Below are 15,885 nucleotides of genomic sequence, written 5' to 3'. Positions count from 1 at the left end.
GGTCATCATTTGGAGGTGGCCTGTTCTGCCTCTGGTGCCGTAGGTCAGGGCGAACGCATTTTGAAGGTAGCCACCGTATCCCAGTATCTATGGAAACGCAAGCATACCCACGACCCCAAACGATAAGCTCATGAGGGCCTTCCCACTGGTTAGTGAGTAAATTCCGTACCCAGACTTTTGCCCGGGGCAGCTGTCTGTCGCCTGCAGACTGCAATGAGAGAAAATGATTCAGAATAACAGGATTATTTGAATTTTGTGGTACTGTAAGGTGATTAATTCTATACAAAGCTTTTGCTAGTCAGCCTCAGTAACCAAATTAATCAACCACCACAAAGGCAGTGTAGGATCCTGTGCGCCCTTATGCACAGTGTCCCCTGCTAAAAATTTGTCCCAATCCGTACCCCCCAAGCTGCCAACACGTCCCGTCCCCAAAGGTTAAAGGAAGTGGAAGCAACATAAGGCCTACTTGTAGCTGTGTGCCCCTCTGAGTCCTTCACCACCACAGGCTGTTTGCTTAAATAGCTCTGTGTGGTTCCTCCTAATCCTGCGATGGCCGAACCCACAGGGGCTAAAGGCCATGAGGGAGGCCATGCAGAGAAGGAGATGATAGTTACATCGGCACCCGTATCAATCAAACCTCTAAGCCGAGTCCGGGGTGGACGGGCGTTCAGCAGGATCAGGGTACATGTCATCTGTGGCCTTTGGTCAGAGATATCTGCAGACCAGAAGGCCTGCGGAAGTCCCATAGATCCACTGCCGTTATCTTCATGAGTTTGTTGCTCTATCCTGGGGACACAAGACTTAAAAGGCACTAATTTAGCAAGGCAGGTCGTTTCAGGAATAGTTACAGGGGGTTTTTGCGTGGACACCATAGCGCAAATCTGACCTTTAAAGTCAGCATCAATAACTCCTGAGTGCACTAAGATTCCTTGATGGGCAATGTCAGGTTTTCCCACCAGCATTGCACTGGATCCCTGGGCTAAGGGTCCATATGCATCCAAGGGAACCTTATAAATACCGCTAGAGTCTAGGACGACTGCGGCTGTGGTGTGGACGTCAAAACCGTCTGATCCCTGGGTGCCGTCTGATCCCTGGGTGCCGTCTCTAGGGCGGCTGGGTAGGCCTGTGCCTGTACCTGTGCCACTCTCTGGGGGAGCGACTGCATCGGAGAGCAATTCCCCCTTCTTGCACCCTGGCGGAAGTTTCCTGACAATGGCCAACCATCGGCATGAGTCAGGGATTTTCAATAGTCCGAGCAATGCCCTGGCCTGCCACACCTCTTGCACTGGGGGATCGGTGTGTTTTCTTTTTGGCTCGGCTTAGGCTGCTTCCGTTTCTTCACCTGTTTTGGTTGCTTTGGTTCACAATCAGAAGATGCGTGAACAGGCTGCAGGAACACAGCCAAAGCAGACCTTCTCTGGTTCCCAGATCCCACCTTAGCACCGGCTTCGACCATGTCTGTTACCTCAGGATCCCCTGGTAACACATTTATGATTTTTCTGCACTCTTCATTTGCGTTATCTCTCACTAACTGCCTTAACAACAACTGTCTTAACCCATCATCCTCAACGTGCTTCTCGAGAGAAGCAGCGACTTTCTCTACAAAAGAGAGGAATGACTCTGATTTGCCTTGAACTATTTCAGTATATCGCTTTCTGGGTGCTGACAACTCTACGGTTTTCAACAGGGCAGCCATGCCGACCTGTTGAGCTTGCTGCAGGATGCTAGAGGACAAGTTACCCTGTAGACTGGGATCAGAGAAGGGACCAGTCCCCATCAAAGCATCCATTCCTGCTGTCCGCCTAGGATCAGCAGCAGGGAGCTGCAAATTTGCTAATGCAGCCTTGTCGGCCAGCTTTCTCCAGGTTTTCTCAAAAACTGTAAATTGTACAGGTTGAAATAGAATTTGACCTAAATGTCTGATGTCAAATGGAGAAAGCAAATCTGTATTTATCACCCTTATTATCTGCATAACCTCAGCAGAACCTAGCCCATATTGTGCCACTTTGGATTGCAGGTCCTGGGCAACTTTCCAAGCAATTACCTCATGCTTATCACGCTCGCCAGAATTTGGGAGAGGCTTATACACTGGGAAAGCTTGGATCTCCCCTTTTGGGGAGTCACTACCATCCTGAACTTCTGGCACAGCCTGTGGATGGAGTGTAACAGCTTCTCGATTACCCCCAGAATCCTCAAATCTATTTGGCATTCCAAGTGTTTCCAATAACTTCCAGTCACCCTGCTCCAAAGCTCGCATCTTAACTGACTCTAAGACGCGATTGTAATGGGTCGGATGCACTGTTACCGTGCAGTCCTAAAAGGTCCAGGGGCGTGGCCGGGGCAGCCTTTTCCTTCGCCGCCCAGCTACAGCCGCCTTATGACGTGGGGCCAGAACCTCATCTGCCTCACTGCTGGACAATGAGTCATCAGGCAAAGGCAACTCAGAGACGCTGGGTGCGAACAGAGGTGGACGGAGAGGGGCACTTTGGCTAAGTTCGCTAGAGCCAGAACAGACAGCACAGACTGCAGCTGTCTGCGCTGCAGTTTGAACAGCAGCTTCTTTACGGGATGCCGTCTCAGCCAGTCCCGACTGAACCGGTACTGGAGCTGCTGCTGCCGTCTCTGGGGCTGTAGCTGCGCCTGGCTCCGCGCTCATCTCTTGCTCCGCAGCATCATTCAGCGCTGTCGCTGGCCCTTGCACTGCAGCCGCCCCCAACGCAGCCGCTGGCCCTTGCTCCGCGCAGGTGCTCGGCGCCGCTGTCGAAACCGCTGCTGTTTCTCGCTCTCCGGCTGCGTCCGGTGCCGCTGCCCCCGGCCGCTGCTCCGCAGCTGCCGCCACTTCTGGGTTTTCCTGCCGCAGCACCGCTTCCGGGTTCGCTGCTACCTGCGCTGCTTCCTGGTTTGGAGCCGCATCTCCCGCGGGTGGCGCGAGCGGTGCTGGCGGCGCGGGCCCGGCACACCCCGCACAGCAGGGTGCCTCTGTTATCTGCAGCAGCTGTTTTTGCAAGCTGAGCAATTCTCCCAGCTGCTGGGATATGTTCGGTAACTCAGTCAGCAAAGGCAGATGCTGTATTAAAAGGTCGATGGCTCGGTTCTGCAGTGGTGCAGAAGAGTCCAGCGCCAAGGAGGGCAGCGGACCACACCCAGGCAGTCTCGGTGCAGTCACGCCTGGTACTACACCGGCTAAGAAGTTAGATCCAGGCGATTTTGGCTCCGTTGGTGCATACACAAACGGGCTAGGAGCCGCTCTGGGGGTCCAATTCGCTAAGCCGCTAATTCGCGGTCCTGGATAAGCTGTGGCTGTCGCCAAGCTGAGCGGCAAGGCATACTGCATGCCCTCCCGCTGCCCCGACACCCCCGCCTCTGGCGGCGCGGGGTTCCTGGGGGCCGCGGAGTCCTGCGACTGTGCAGGGTGAGCCGGCGCAGGCTCTGCCTGTGGAGCCGGGGGGGTTTTTTCTGAATCCACCATCATTTGCCCCGGAAGCCTGGTCAGCGGGGTCCCCCTCAGACATTCCTCCGTCACTCATCACCGAAATAGGCGAGCCAGCTCTGCTGCCACAGTCGAGGTCTGTCAGCAAAATAAATAACGAACGCCAGGTCTGGTATAATTCTAACACTGCTGGGTCCCCAAACGGGAGCTCGTGCCGGACAGCACAGCCAAGTTCCTGCCATAAGGCAAAGTCCAGGGCAGTATCTCTGTCCATGGAAATCCCTTTTAAGGTAGACCAATCTAATAATTCCCGAACTGAGTTCTCAGGAATGGAGGTGTGCATTATACTAAACACACCTTTCCAGACCATTACCACAGCGTCATTCTGTGAGCCGCTGTTCGCCATTTCTGTGTCACGTTGGACCTCCCGGTTCCGGGGGGGAAGGGGAACAGCGTACCTCTAGAGAAATTCTGCTTGGCTCGCAGCAGCAGGAAACGTCAGAGAGTGCAGATCACGTCAGGTAGCACCAAATATTACCGCAGGCCTGGTCCCTAGGGTATATCACCTTGTCCCACAGCCATAGGGAGGAGGAGGAGAGAAGATCCAGCAGGCAGGAATTGTGCAGCAAGATTGATTGATTTAATTATTTTACAAACTCTTTTATAGACTTTTTTCTTCTTAGTCTAATTGGACAAAGGATCAGCCACCCCTTGGGGGTGCTTGGCTATAATCCTAAAACATCCATTGTCAAAATATTTTCTACTATACCATAAACAAGACTTCTCAAGGTTGCAGGTGGCTTGGTTGTTTACATACTCTGCTACCTCTTCTGCGTGAGAGAAAAGTCTCTCATGGCCTTAGAAAATAGCAAGAAAATCCTTTCTAGCAGCATTTTTGTATCTACCGGCCTTGTCTGGGAGGTCCCTGTCTAGGTTTTCTCTTACTTTCTTTTCCCACTCTTGCTACCAATTTTCTCATCCCTTGCTTATAGCCCTCTTCTCGATTACTAAATACCCTCCAAGCTTCATCTAACAATTTTTCTAAATTCCTCCATCTAACCCCTGGAGCTTTTGTAGTTTACGTCTGATATCTCCTGTGGATCGCCCCAAAACAAACATACTAGCTGTTGTGCCCCTGTTGGGGTCCCTCCCCCCGCCGTGTAGCCCTGGGAGAGGGGCCCTGAGGGCACAGACACGGGGCTTCCCTGCCCCTGCTCAGCCTCGTTCCCATTGGTTGGTTTGTGTTCCCTGCGCGGGCAGAGGGACCCTTAGTCCCGTGACTGGAGCAGTTCCTCGGCAGAGCCCCGGCCATGCGGCTGGAGAAATAAACATCTCTGAAACATCTAGCAAGAATCTGTCTGTCCATATATATTTCCTTTCCACGGGACTCCTGGTTTGATATATGCGTGTTGCAGGATCCCCACTGCAACAAATGGTGGAGATTTGTGAGCAGAACGATCCCCGATCCCTAAGCGACTGATTTGTGTGAGTAAACCCTGGAAACTTTGGATTCCTCTTCTTGGTTTTGCTTTGCTATTCCATATCTAAACTATGGAGGAACCGTGGGAAGACTCTTGGCTCTCCGAGCCGCATATGGACATTTATCTTAAACTTAAAATGATTCTTGAACAACGATTTGTAAATTTTAGCTTGATTCAAGCTCAGAAAGAACTGAAACACTTCCTGGCATGGTTGTTTAAGAACTTTTTCTATGTTTCTTGGGATTTAATTCTTACCAAGGGCTTTTGGAAAACCGTTTGGACACAGTTAATACTGGAGTCAAAATATATGCCGATGGAAGAATATTTTCGTGAATATTATTTAGTTACCGAGACTGCTGAGCAATGTCAGCTGTGTCTTGGCGAAGGGAAGCCTGGCGCAGGGACCGTGCGGCCCAGGCCACGTGCACCGAGCGCTCTCCGAGCAGCAGCGAGGCAGTTCCCGAGCGCGGGCGGAGCCACGCGAGCCGCAGTGTCGGTGGCGGAGCGGGGAGCGGCGGGACCCGGCGGTGCCCGCCCGGTCCTGTGCAGCGCGTGGTGGAGCGAGCCCCGTGAACGCCCGACCGAGAGGGGCGGCGCGCAGGCGGCGGCGGGCGGCGATGGCGGTGGAACGGAGCCGCGCCGAACCGAAACACGCGCTGGAGCAGGGCGCGGGGGAGTCGCTCGGGGGCCCGGCCGAGACGTGGATGCAGCGCCCGGCATCGGCAGCGAAGCTGCGACCAGAGGAGGCGACGCACGGAGAACTGAGCGGCGCGGCCCGGCCCGGCCCGCGCAGCCCCGAACGCGACCCCGGGAAGAGCGCGCAGGCACCAGCAGCCCCGACAATTCCAACACGGGAGCGACCGAAGGAGAGAGCAAAGACGCAGCGAGACAGAAAACAGCAGCCACTCGGAAAAAGGAAAAGATCATAGAAACTAAGATCTTAGGGATAGTAAAATGGTATAATGTTAAGCGAAATTATGGTTTTATAACAAGGTGTGACAACCAGCAAGACATATTCGTGCATAGAACTGCTATTAAAAAGAATAACCCTGAAAAATGCATCCCAAGCTTGGGAGATGGAGAGGTGGTGGAATTTAATATTGTACTAGGGAGAAAAGGGTTACAAGCATCGCAGGTCACTGGGCCTGATGGTGTTCCTGTAAAAGGCAGTATATATGCAAAAAATCGTAGTCATGTTAGACAGTATCTCTATTGTAAGTCCCCCCTACAGTCTCCCTTTCCTAATCCCACCTTTCCCTTTTACCCTATGTCCTATTACCCCCAGTGTATTCCCAATCCGTTTTTTCATCCATGGTTTCCCTCACAAAACCATGCTTTTGCCAATTGTTTCCCCAAAAATCCCTTTCCAATGCCGAGTGGGGGATGAAAAGGGGGAGGAAAGAAGTTAAACCCTCTCCTGCCTCAGTTTCCCCACAAAGCATGCTCAGAGAGTCCTGTCTCCCTTCTGTCAGCCCTAAGATGTTCCAGAGAATCTGTTCGGACATTTAAAGACTCAGGAGGGTGGCTTGTTTTGTTTTGAAACTGTTCTTGTTATGTTTATCCAGTTGTTTTCATTCTCCTTTTATTAAAATAAAACGGGTGAGGTGTTGGGGTCCCTCCCCCGCCGTGTAGCCCTGGGAGAGGGGCCCTGAGGGCACAGACACGGGGCTTCCCTGCCCCTGCTCAGCCTCGTTCCCATTGGTTGGTTTGTGTTCCCTGCGCGGGCAGAGGGACCCTTAGTCCCGTGACTGGAGCAGTTCCTCGGCAGAGCCCCGGCCATGCGGCTGGAGAAATAAACATCTCTGAAACATCTAGCAAGAATCTGTCTGTCCATATATATTTCCTTTCCACGGGACTCCTGGTTTGATATATGCGTGTTGCAGGATCCCCACTGCAACATGCCCCTACCTTGGTCTCAGGATCCACTGATGTTTTGCAGCACATTGCATCCCTCAGATGATCCAGGAATTCAGATGGTGACTCAGAAGGACCCTGTTTCACTGCATACAAAGCTGACCAATTTAGAGTTTTGAGAATGGCCCTTTCCACCCCTTTTGCTATCCATTCTTGATAACTTTTCAATTTCTCTATTTCAGCTGCTCTATTTGGACTCCAGTGTGGTTCCTGGAGTGGGAAGTAATCTTTTATATCTAATTGTTGTGTATTGTAATAGTCCTCAGCCAAATCTTTTGCTGTTTTCAAAACCAACTGCTTCTCTGTGTCTGTTATTCCACCCAATAATAATTGTATATCGCTCCAATCTGGATTATGCTGTTTTATTATAAACCGTAAGCGTTCAGCAGTACCCATCAGATCGCTTCGATAGTTTTTGGCAACTTTATACCATGCCTCTAGGTCAGTGGTAGAAAAAGGCACTCTAACCAGCATTGTCCCCCCATCCATTGCTACTGGGTCCCGCAGGGGTGCTATCAGTACCTGCTTCCTGGTTCGAGATGAAACAGGACTGCCCGGAAGAAAGGGAGTTGGCATTGGTGCTCCTTCTGAGTCCGCATCCTCTTCCCGTCTCCTAAGGGGAGGCTTAAGCAAATCGGTTAGTTCATCATAATCTTGTGCCACTGCCTGATAAACTTTCTGATCTTGTACACCTCTGACCTATACTGCACGATGAACAACACCACTTAATTTTCTCTCGGCTTTTCTTATTTTCTTTTTCAAGGGCTAATACCATAGGATCGCTGGGGGTTATAATTCCACAATCTTTTTGCCACTTGAGGTGATTTTGGAGGGAGAAAAATGTGTCAGTATAGGAAACTTCTTCCCATTTACCTTCCCGTCTCAAAAATAACATTAGCTGCAGCAAGGTATTGTAGTCTAAAGTTCCATTAGGTGGCCATTTTGCTCCATCTTCTAATTTATACAGTGGCCACCATTGGGTGCAATATTTTACAAGAGTTCTTTTATTTTCTTTACCTCCAGTTCCTACTATTTCTTTCCAATGTGCTAAAACACAACCAAGTGGACTTGCCCTAGAAATCTCTTTACTTTGCCCGGTTCCCATCCTGTTCAGAGTTTGAGTTCACTCAAATACTGTGCCACCCACTCTGGGTCACCCGTATAGTATATAAGCCACTCTTTATCAATTCTCTTATGCCTCTTGCCAGGCCTGCTTTGCTGCCACTTAAAATCTTCTTCAAAAGCCTTTACTACTTCCTCCCAATCCTTTTCTAGCACACTACTATTTTCGGGAACGCCATGCTCTTTGCCACACAAAAGTTTTAAAACAAAGTGGTCCTTGCTTTCTGGGATTCTAAAATAAGGATTTTTCCTTGTGTCATTACATTGAAAGAGTCCAATTTCATTATCATATACACAGTCCTTTCTTTTTTTCTGAGCCCAATACCAAGTTGGTTTTTCTGGGACCCACCACGTTGAAGTTTTGTTACTCACTTTATACCTTTTACAGGGAGTGTTTCCTACTTCATTAAGAAAGTTTTTCCCAGTTCGCCAGAGGCATTCTTCCCCTATCACTGTTGAACTTAAAATTCACCCTTGAGGTCGGTCCCCCCCCCTTATATTTGTTCGGTTCTATTTAAGGAGTTCTACTGGGCCTATGCTGCTACCTTTCCATGGCCATTCTTCTGTCATTAAAGCTCCTCCACAGACCCAACAGTTGGTTATGTTAAGTTCTTTACTTATCCTCTCCCCCAATTCTACAAACAGGTTTTTTCCTAACCTTGGGGTGTTTTCCTCTTTTAACTGTTGTTTAAGCTTTGCATACAGGTCCTGGCGTGAGGTGAATATAGGGTGAGGTTGCTGTGCTGGCTTTGTATTTTTACTTACCACTTGTTCTTTTACCAAATCTTGGACTGTTCCCCTGGTGGCAGCTGTGAAGCAAATCCATTTTTCTCCTTTTGGACAATTACTTCCTAGTCTGTTTCCACTTGTTCCCAAATTTTCTGTAATCCAATATTTTTCCCCTTTATGCATGCAAATACCTAATTTGGATGAGTCATAACAGTGACTGTTGATATGGGTAAAAGAAAGAAGCCCTGGTGTCTTTCCATGTAGAGCTTTCGATAGTGTTATAAATAAAGTATGTAATTAGTGCTATTATGTATAAAACTGGAATGTAATCAGACCCTACAGAGACCAAGTTTCAAAATCCCTTCACCAGCCTGGCTGAGAGGAAAAATTTCACAACACTAAAAGTATTTCTTTCACAATAAGTGAGGATTCCACCTAGGTGGGATTGGACCTTATCACCGGGACATTTGCACCATGACAACTTGATCACCACACTCTGATATCTACATCTCATCTGATAAGGAATCGGACATTCCGGGAACTAAAAATAACTGTTCCAGGAACCAGAAATGGCCCATCCATCAGCAGAAATGGCCCACTCATCACCCAGGATGGACAATTCATCAGACCCAGGAAAGGCTTTGTGCAGCCCAACTCCGGGACAAGAAAACTTCATGAATACGAGAAGAATAGAATTAATTCGGACTCTACCCAAAAACTGTATAAGAAGGGACCAGCCGAAGCAGCATTCGTGAACTTGGGAGGTCTGGTGCGATAGAGATCAGATCTATGCGTGTTCACCCAGCTCCGACCCTGGGCTCGGTGCTGCTTTTCTCGATCGTGGCTTTTGAAACCGATATTTCGGTCGCATATAAATGTCATTTCTTTATAAATTTTGATTGGGCAATTCTGTTTATCTTAGTTTGGTGACCCCGACTTGATGCGATTTGGGGTACCGCGGACCCCTTTTTGGTCCGGAGGCGCCCCGCTAATTTTTCTAGTGGCCTGGCCGGACAGGGGATCCTGCGGACCAATCCTATCAACGAACCTAATTTAAAGTGGCACCTCGATCGAGAAAAGGAAATAAAACGAGCTCTCAGGGAACTTGGCGGGGACCCAGGGTGGGATCCCCGGAGCCGCATCAGGGTAATTCACTCATAAAAATCTACGTGCACGAAGAATCCACACAGGAAACCGGACCGTAAGTATCGCATGGTTGAGTGAGGGCGACCGAGCGTGTTTGTGAGACGTGATATTGTCATGAAGCAAGTGCGGACCCCAAGATCGCAGTTCCTCTCTCCCGCGAGGGAAGAGGTCGGTCGAGGGGGAAGCGAAAGACACGGGGTAAAAACCTAATTCTTTTCCACACGTCAAGCCCGAATAAATCGAGAAATTCGGGGGATCAGTCGCGGACGGCTAGGGGGAAGGGTACGTCCTTTTTCGAGTTCAAGGATTGGTAAGCCCCCTAGTCTCGGACATATTTAGTCCAGGTAAAAGTCAGAATTTTGAGAGCAGTTACCAGAGGAAAACCCCCAGGGTGGTCCCCTGCGAGGGCTACTATACCGGTAACAAATTAAAATACAAATTCAACACAGTACCGAATTCGGGAATTTAGAGGACTCCACAAAATCCAGGTAAGATACGCTAGCGAAGTAATTTTTTTAATTTTTTTTTTTAAGATGGAACAGAAAAAGAGTAAAATCCCGAGAAAACCCTAAGAAAAATCGGGGGGGGGGGGGGGGGGGGGGGGTGGGAAGGAACAAGGGATACCTAAAATCCCGAGAAATAGTTCCTAGACTGGATACTAGAACATTGGGGGGACTGTCCCTAAAGGAGAAATAAACCCAAGGAAAGGAGAAAAAGAAAACAAGAAAGAGAGGGGTTGAGCCCCCCTGAAAGCATTGCCTCCCCCGAGCCCAGGCTCCTGTTGCACTGCCGCTCCTGGAGCCCAAGGTCCCTCCTGTCCCGGCTCTCACGGCGCCGCCCGCGGCTCCACCGCTTGTCCCAGCGGCGACGGCTCCGCCGGTAGCCCCGGTGTTCCCGCTGCCCCCTCCAGCCCCTGCGGGTCCGGCGGCAGACCAGCATCCCCTTATGGCCTCCCGCCCGTGCCCCTGCCCCGGCCCCGGTGGCGGTCCCAGTCCCGGCTCCGGCTCCGGCCCCGGTCCCGATGTCCGCGGCCGTTCCGCCGGCCCCTGCCCCCGCTGCGTTGTCTGACACAGCTCCATTAAACCCGGCTGCGGCCCCGCGGGCTGCGCTGGGCCCGCCGGCAGCTCGGAGTCCTGCTGCCGTGGCTGCTGTGGAGCTGTGCGGGGGGGTCCACGCCAGGCTCTGGTGTCCGTCAGAGGAGCTTGTCCCCTTGCCAGTTCCAGCGGCACTTCCCGCTTATCCCCCCCCCCCACTCCTGGAGGAATCAGCCCCGGAGAGGATTCCCACCTCCTACCCCTCCTCCCTCGCCTGCACCATTCCCCTGGCAACGACCGCTTCTGCCGTTTCTCTTAAAGGAGAAGCAAAACACCAAAGTTCGACAAAAAGACAAATAATATCTGTAGACGGTTCTTCCAAATGTGTACAAAGAAAAAGAATGTCAGGGTATGCTTTAGTTGATGGGGGGACTATGCACACTGGAATATTTAGCACACAAGAAGAAAAAAGAGTTGATTCATGAGAGAAGGATGAAAGATGAGAAAATCTTTCAGGAGGTCTAGTACTGTCAGAGGCTTCTCAATTCAAGGTCCAGGAAGCCCTTGATAAAATTAAAAGTCGGACCCCTAAAGCAAGAACTAATTTTTTTGTAGACTCGGGAGCTGAACAAACCACTGTTCAGTGACTGCCGAGTGGATGTACAACAAGCAAAGATACCCCGACGGTGGTCGGAGCAAAAGGGGAATCCTTTAAGGTCCCGGTTATTAAAAATGTAGAGTTCGAATCTGAAACCAGGACATGCCTAGGGAATGTTTTGTTGATTGAAGAGGTGAACTACAATTTGTTAAGAAGTGATTTGATGGTGGCTTTGGAGGTAAGCTTGATTGTTCAGGAGTCACAGCTTGTAGTGAGCTTATACAAACTAACCATAGAAGATAAAGACAAGGTGAATCCGAAAGTCTAGTATACCAAAGGAGAGGCAGGCAGAATAGAAATGACACCCATTCGTATCGAGATTAAAAGGCCAGAAGATCTGATTAAGGGTTAAACAATATCCTCTTCCTATAGAAGGGAGAAAGGGACTAAAGCAAGTAATAGCTGGGGTGCTGTTCCCCACGGTCCCCTAATCCGTGCACTTTGCTAGGTAGCACCCCCCCCCCCCAGATACCTGGTGTGGTGTGGTAGACTTGAGAGGTGCCTTTTGGACTTGTACTCTGGCAGAGGAGAGCTGGGATTGTTTCACTTTTCGGTGGGGGGATCCAGGAACCCGCTGGGGGCGGCGGCTCGGGTGAGCCTCCTTGCCTCAGGGGTTTGTGGACTCACCGAGCTTGTTTGGTCGGGCTCTTGAGCAATTGCTCAGCCGGTTTTGTTCGGGGAGCCAGGCTGCCTCAGTGCGTGAATGGCTTGCTGGTGGCTGGACCAGCAGAAAGGGATGTGAGAAAAGCCACTATAAGGCTGTTAAATTTCTTAGGAGACAAGGCGTTAAAAGTCTCCAAATCAAAACCCCAGTTCACTGAACCCGAGGTAGAATACCTGGGACATTGGCTAACAAAAAAAAAGGGGGGGGGGACTATTTTTACAGACTCCAAGTATGCATTTGGTGTGGTACACACTTTTGGGGAAATTTGGGAAGAAAGAGGGTTAATTAACACCAGAGGGAGAGGATTAACCCATGGGGAAATAATAAAACAGATCCTGGAAGCTGTCAGGGAGCCAGAGGCGATCTCAATAGTGCATGTTAAGGGACACCAGACAAAGATGCAGTTCCGGACCCGAGGAAATAATCTAGCTGATAAAGAAGCAAAAAACGCAGCATTATTAAAGGTAAGTACCCCGGAGGTCGAGCAAGGAGAACCCAAAGAATACCCTCCCACAACCCTCCAAAAAGGAGATTGAAGACTACCTAAAAATAGGAGCAAAACAAGAAGAAGGTAAGTGGAGGTTACCGGATGGGAGGGAGCTACTGTCAAAGGAATATAGTAGAAAAATTCTAAAAAGACTGCTCCAGCAAACTCATTGGGGGGCAAGGGCCCTAGCAGAACAATTTTTAAAATTTTTCGGATGTAAGGGTATTTATGAATTAGCAAAGCAGGAGGTACAGGGGTGCATGATATGCCAGAGAATAAACCGGGCTAACTCCCAACAGGCAGTACTGAGAAGTCGTCCTGCTGCTCATCGGCCTTTCGAAAGGATCCAAATAGATTTTACTGAGCTACCTAAAGTCGGAAGATATAAAAATCTGTTAGTTTAGTAGATAAATTAACACACTGGGTAGAGGCTTTCCCAACCCCTAGAGGTACAGCCCAAACCTTATAAAAAAAAATATTATTAGAAGAAATTATACCCCAATATGGCATGATAGATTATATAGACTCAGATCAGGGGACACATTTTACCTCAAAAATTATTAAGCAATTGGCTGAAGCTCTGAGAATTCAATGGGAGTATCACACTCCTTAGCACCCCCAGAGTTCGGGTCAAGTTGAAAAAAAAAATGAATCAGACACTAAAAGCTTAATTATCTAAATTAATGCTGGAAACAAAAATGACATGGGTAAAATGTCTCCCCTTAGCCTTGTTAAATATCCGAACTATGCCGCACTCAGAGACAAGGCTGTCACCTTTCAGAATGTTATACGAGATGCTAGTAGGACACCCCGGGATAGAGAATGGACAAATACAACCATACCTATTAGAAATTAACAGGAATCTACAGAGATTGAGAAGGCATGGACTGACGCAGCAATTCAGACAGCAGAGAGAGGCTGGACGCACGCTTCTCGAGTGAAGAAGACAGAACTTCAAGAAGAGACACCTGAGTGGAGGATCACTTCTGCCCCAGGGGACTTAAAGATAAAAAACTGCGCCAGCCCAACAAATGACTGGGAGACACCAGATAAGTTGTATCATAATTGCTTGTACATGTTACCCGTTTGTCTCTTCTGAGTGCAAATATTGTCATGAGGTTCGAGTTACTCATTGCCAAAGGGGCTATAGACCCAGAGACTTGTGTAGAAAGTGTTTAGAAGAAGAACAAGACTTGACTAGCCATGTTTTACAGCTTGCTACAAATTTGAGTATAATATAATTGGATTCTTTAAAGTAGTATCACCTATACAAAAACGGAGTAAGGAGAAAATTGGACTCTTTGGCACAGATTCTGACTGTCGAGTGTCACAGGTTTTAAATAAAGTACCCTGCGAGACTGACACAGTTAAACTCTCTAGGTGGAGTGTGTACAAAAGGCAGTATGCAGCTCGATCTGGCCACAGGATCCCAGGACAATATTCCTGCTGCCGAGAAGATCGTTCACCTCGCCGCTGGTAGCAACCCAGTGGGCGTAGGCACAGGCAGAGGAATGCATCTGTGGGGATTCCTGATGGTTCTGAGCCTAGCCATATGCCAGACAGCTAACCTACAGCCGGATAGCTGGTCCTACACTGAGAGGGAAAACCTCACCGAGAGGTGTAAGCTGTGTCTGCCAAGCCTCTTAAAGGAACAGGGTACCTATCAAGTCCCAGAGGTCTGTGAAATCAGAAAGAAAGGCAAGACCTGTCATATAAACTGCACTCGATTCCAAATATGTAAAACAAATGGGGTAATTTTGTGCTACCCCAAGTTGCAAGCTCTAAGCACGGGCAGTCAAGGGCACCTCCTATTAAAAGTAGACACCACCTTAATAGATATAAAAGGTAAGTCACACAAAAACCTATTCCAACTTGCAACCAATGTAATCAGACTGTTGGGATAAGAGGAAAAAAAATGAAACCCATTTTTGTGGCCTACTTTCAGGTTAACAATCTATGCTGTGATACCTCTACATTAAGCATGTGCATAATAGATGGAAAAACTTACTGGGTGGGGAAAAATTTAAGGTACGAAGACAGATCACCCCTCAGCAACGAACCAGTTATACTAGACCTCCTTGAGGAAAATGATGACAGGGCATGCTTGCAATATGATAACACCTTTTGCTTTTCTAAGAACAAGGATGGCATGGACCCAGAAAACACTATGAAACAGGTAACATTAGACCTCAAGAGACAAGAATCAGAAATAAGAAAAAAGAGAATAGAACAAGAGAGACTATTGGCATTAAGCAAACAATACGACCTGCTAGAAAAGCAGTATAATGATTGGGAATGGCCAGCCCCTAACACTAACTTGTTCATAGACTTAATGCAAGAAATCGCTACTGAGTTAGGTTTATCCAACTGTTGGATATGTGGGGGGCTGAAATCAGCAGAAAAATGGCCTTGGAAGGGTGAAGGCTTAGCTCCAGAACAGCTTCTAAAAAGAGATAAAAATCAGTTCTCAATGACTACACAGAGGCCTGAAGGTTGGATTCTAGACCAACGAGTAATAGGAATAATTTGCATCAGCAGGGAAGGAAGTGAATATACTGAGGTTGTGGGATACACCCCATGTATATCCACCCTAGCAATATATTCAAATAACAAAAGTAAAATCTGGCAACCAGAACCCCCTGCAGGATATTGGAGTCAAGAAAGAAAAGCAAATTGTGATTAGAATAGTTGAGTTAACCTTTGCTGGTACAAACGATCTGGAGCTAACCTGTTGCTGCCTGTTCTGAGCTTCCCCTCCCCCCTCCCAAAGACATGTGCTCTGAGCTCTTTTGTTCCAAGCGCGGGCAAAGCCAAATGTAACTCAGACTCTTCAGCAGTGTCTGATTGGCCGCTCACCCCGGGTCCGCCCCCAGTCCTCCCCTTTCCCCTTCTCCTAATAAAAGATGGTCGAGGGGAGGCAAACGCTCTCTCTCAGCTCAGCTACTTTCCTGTAAACATCTCTGGTCGTCTGTCTCATTTGAAGGCTTCTAACTGCAGGGAATTGAGCGAGCAGGGAGCTATATTTCTCCCTCTTTGCTTCTGCTGATGGTATTTGCTCTGCAGCTGATTCAGGTACCGATTTTAGAGCTACTAAAGTGCTAGATTGCCCGTGCCACCTCTCTAGGCTGCTCGAGGCTTTCTAAGGCATTGAAATACAAGCGCTAGCCGGTATAAAGCTGAAAAGATACCTTCCACATTTGGCGCCCAGCGTGCTATCTCT

Source organism: Corvus moneduloides, chromosome W (genome assembly GCF_009650955.1).
Source record: "Corvus moneduloides isolate bCorMon1 chromosome W, bCorMon1.pri, whole genome shotgun sequence".
Lineage (NCBI taxonomy): Eukaryota > Metazoa > Chordata > Aves > Passeriformes > Corvidae > Corvus > Corvus moneduloides.
This window is presented reverse-complemented; position numbering follows the sequence as displayed.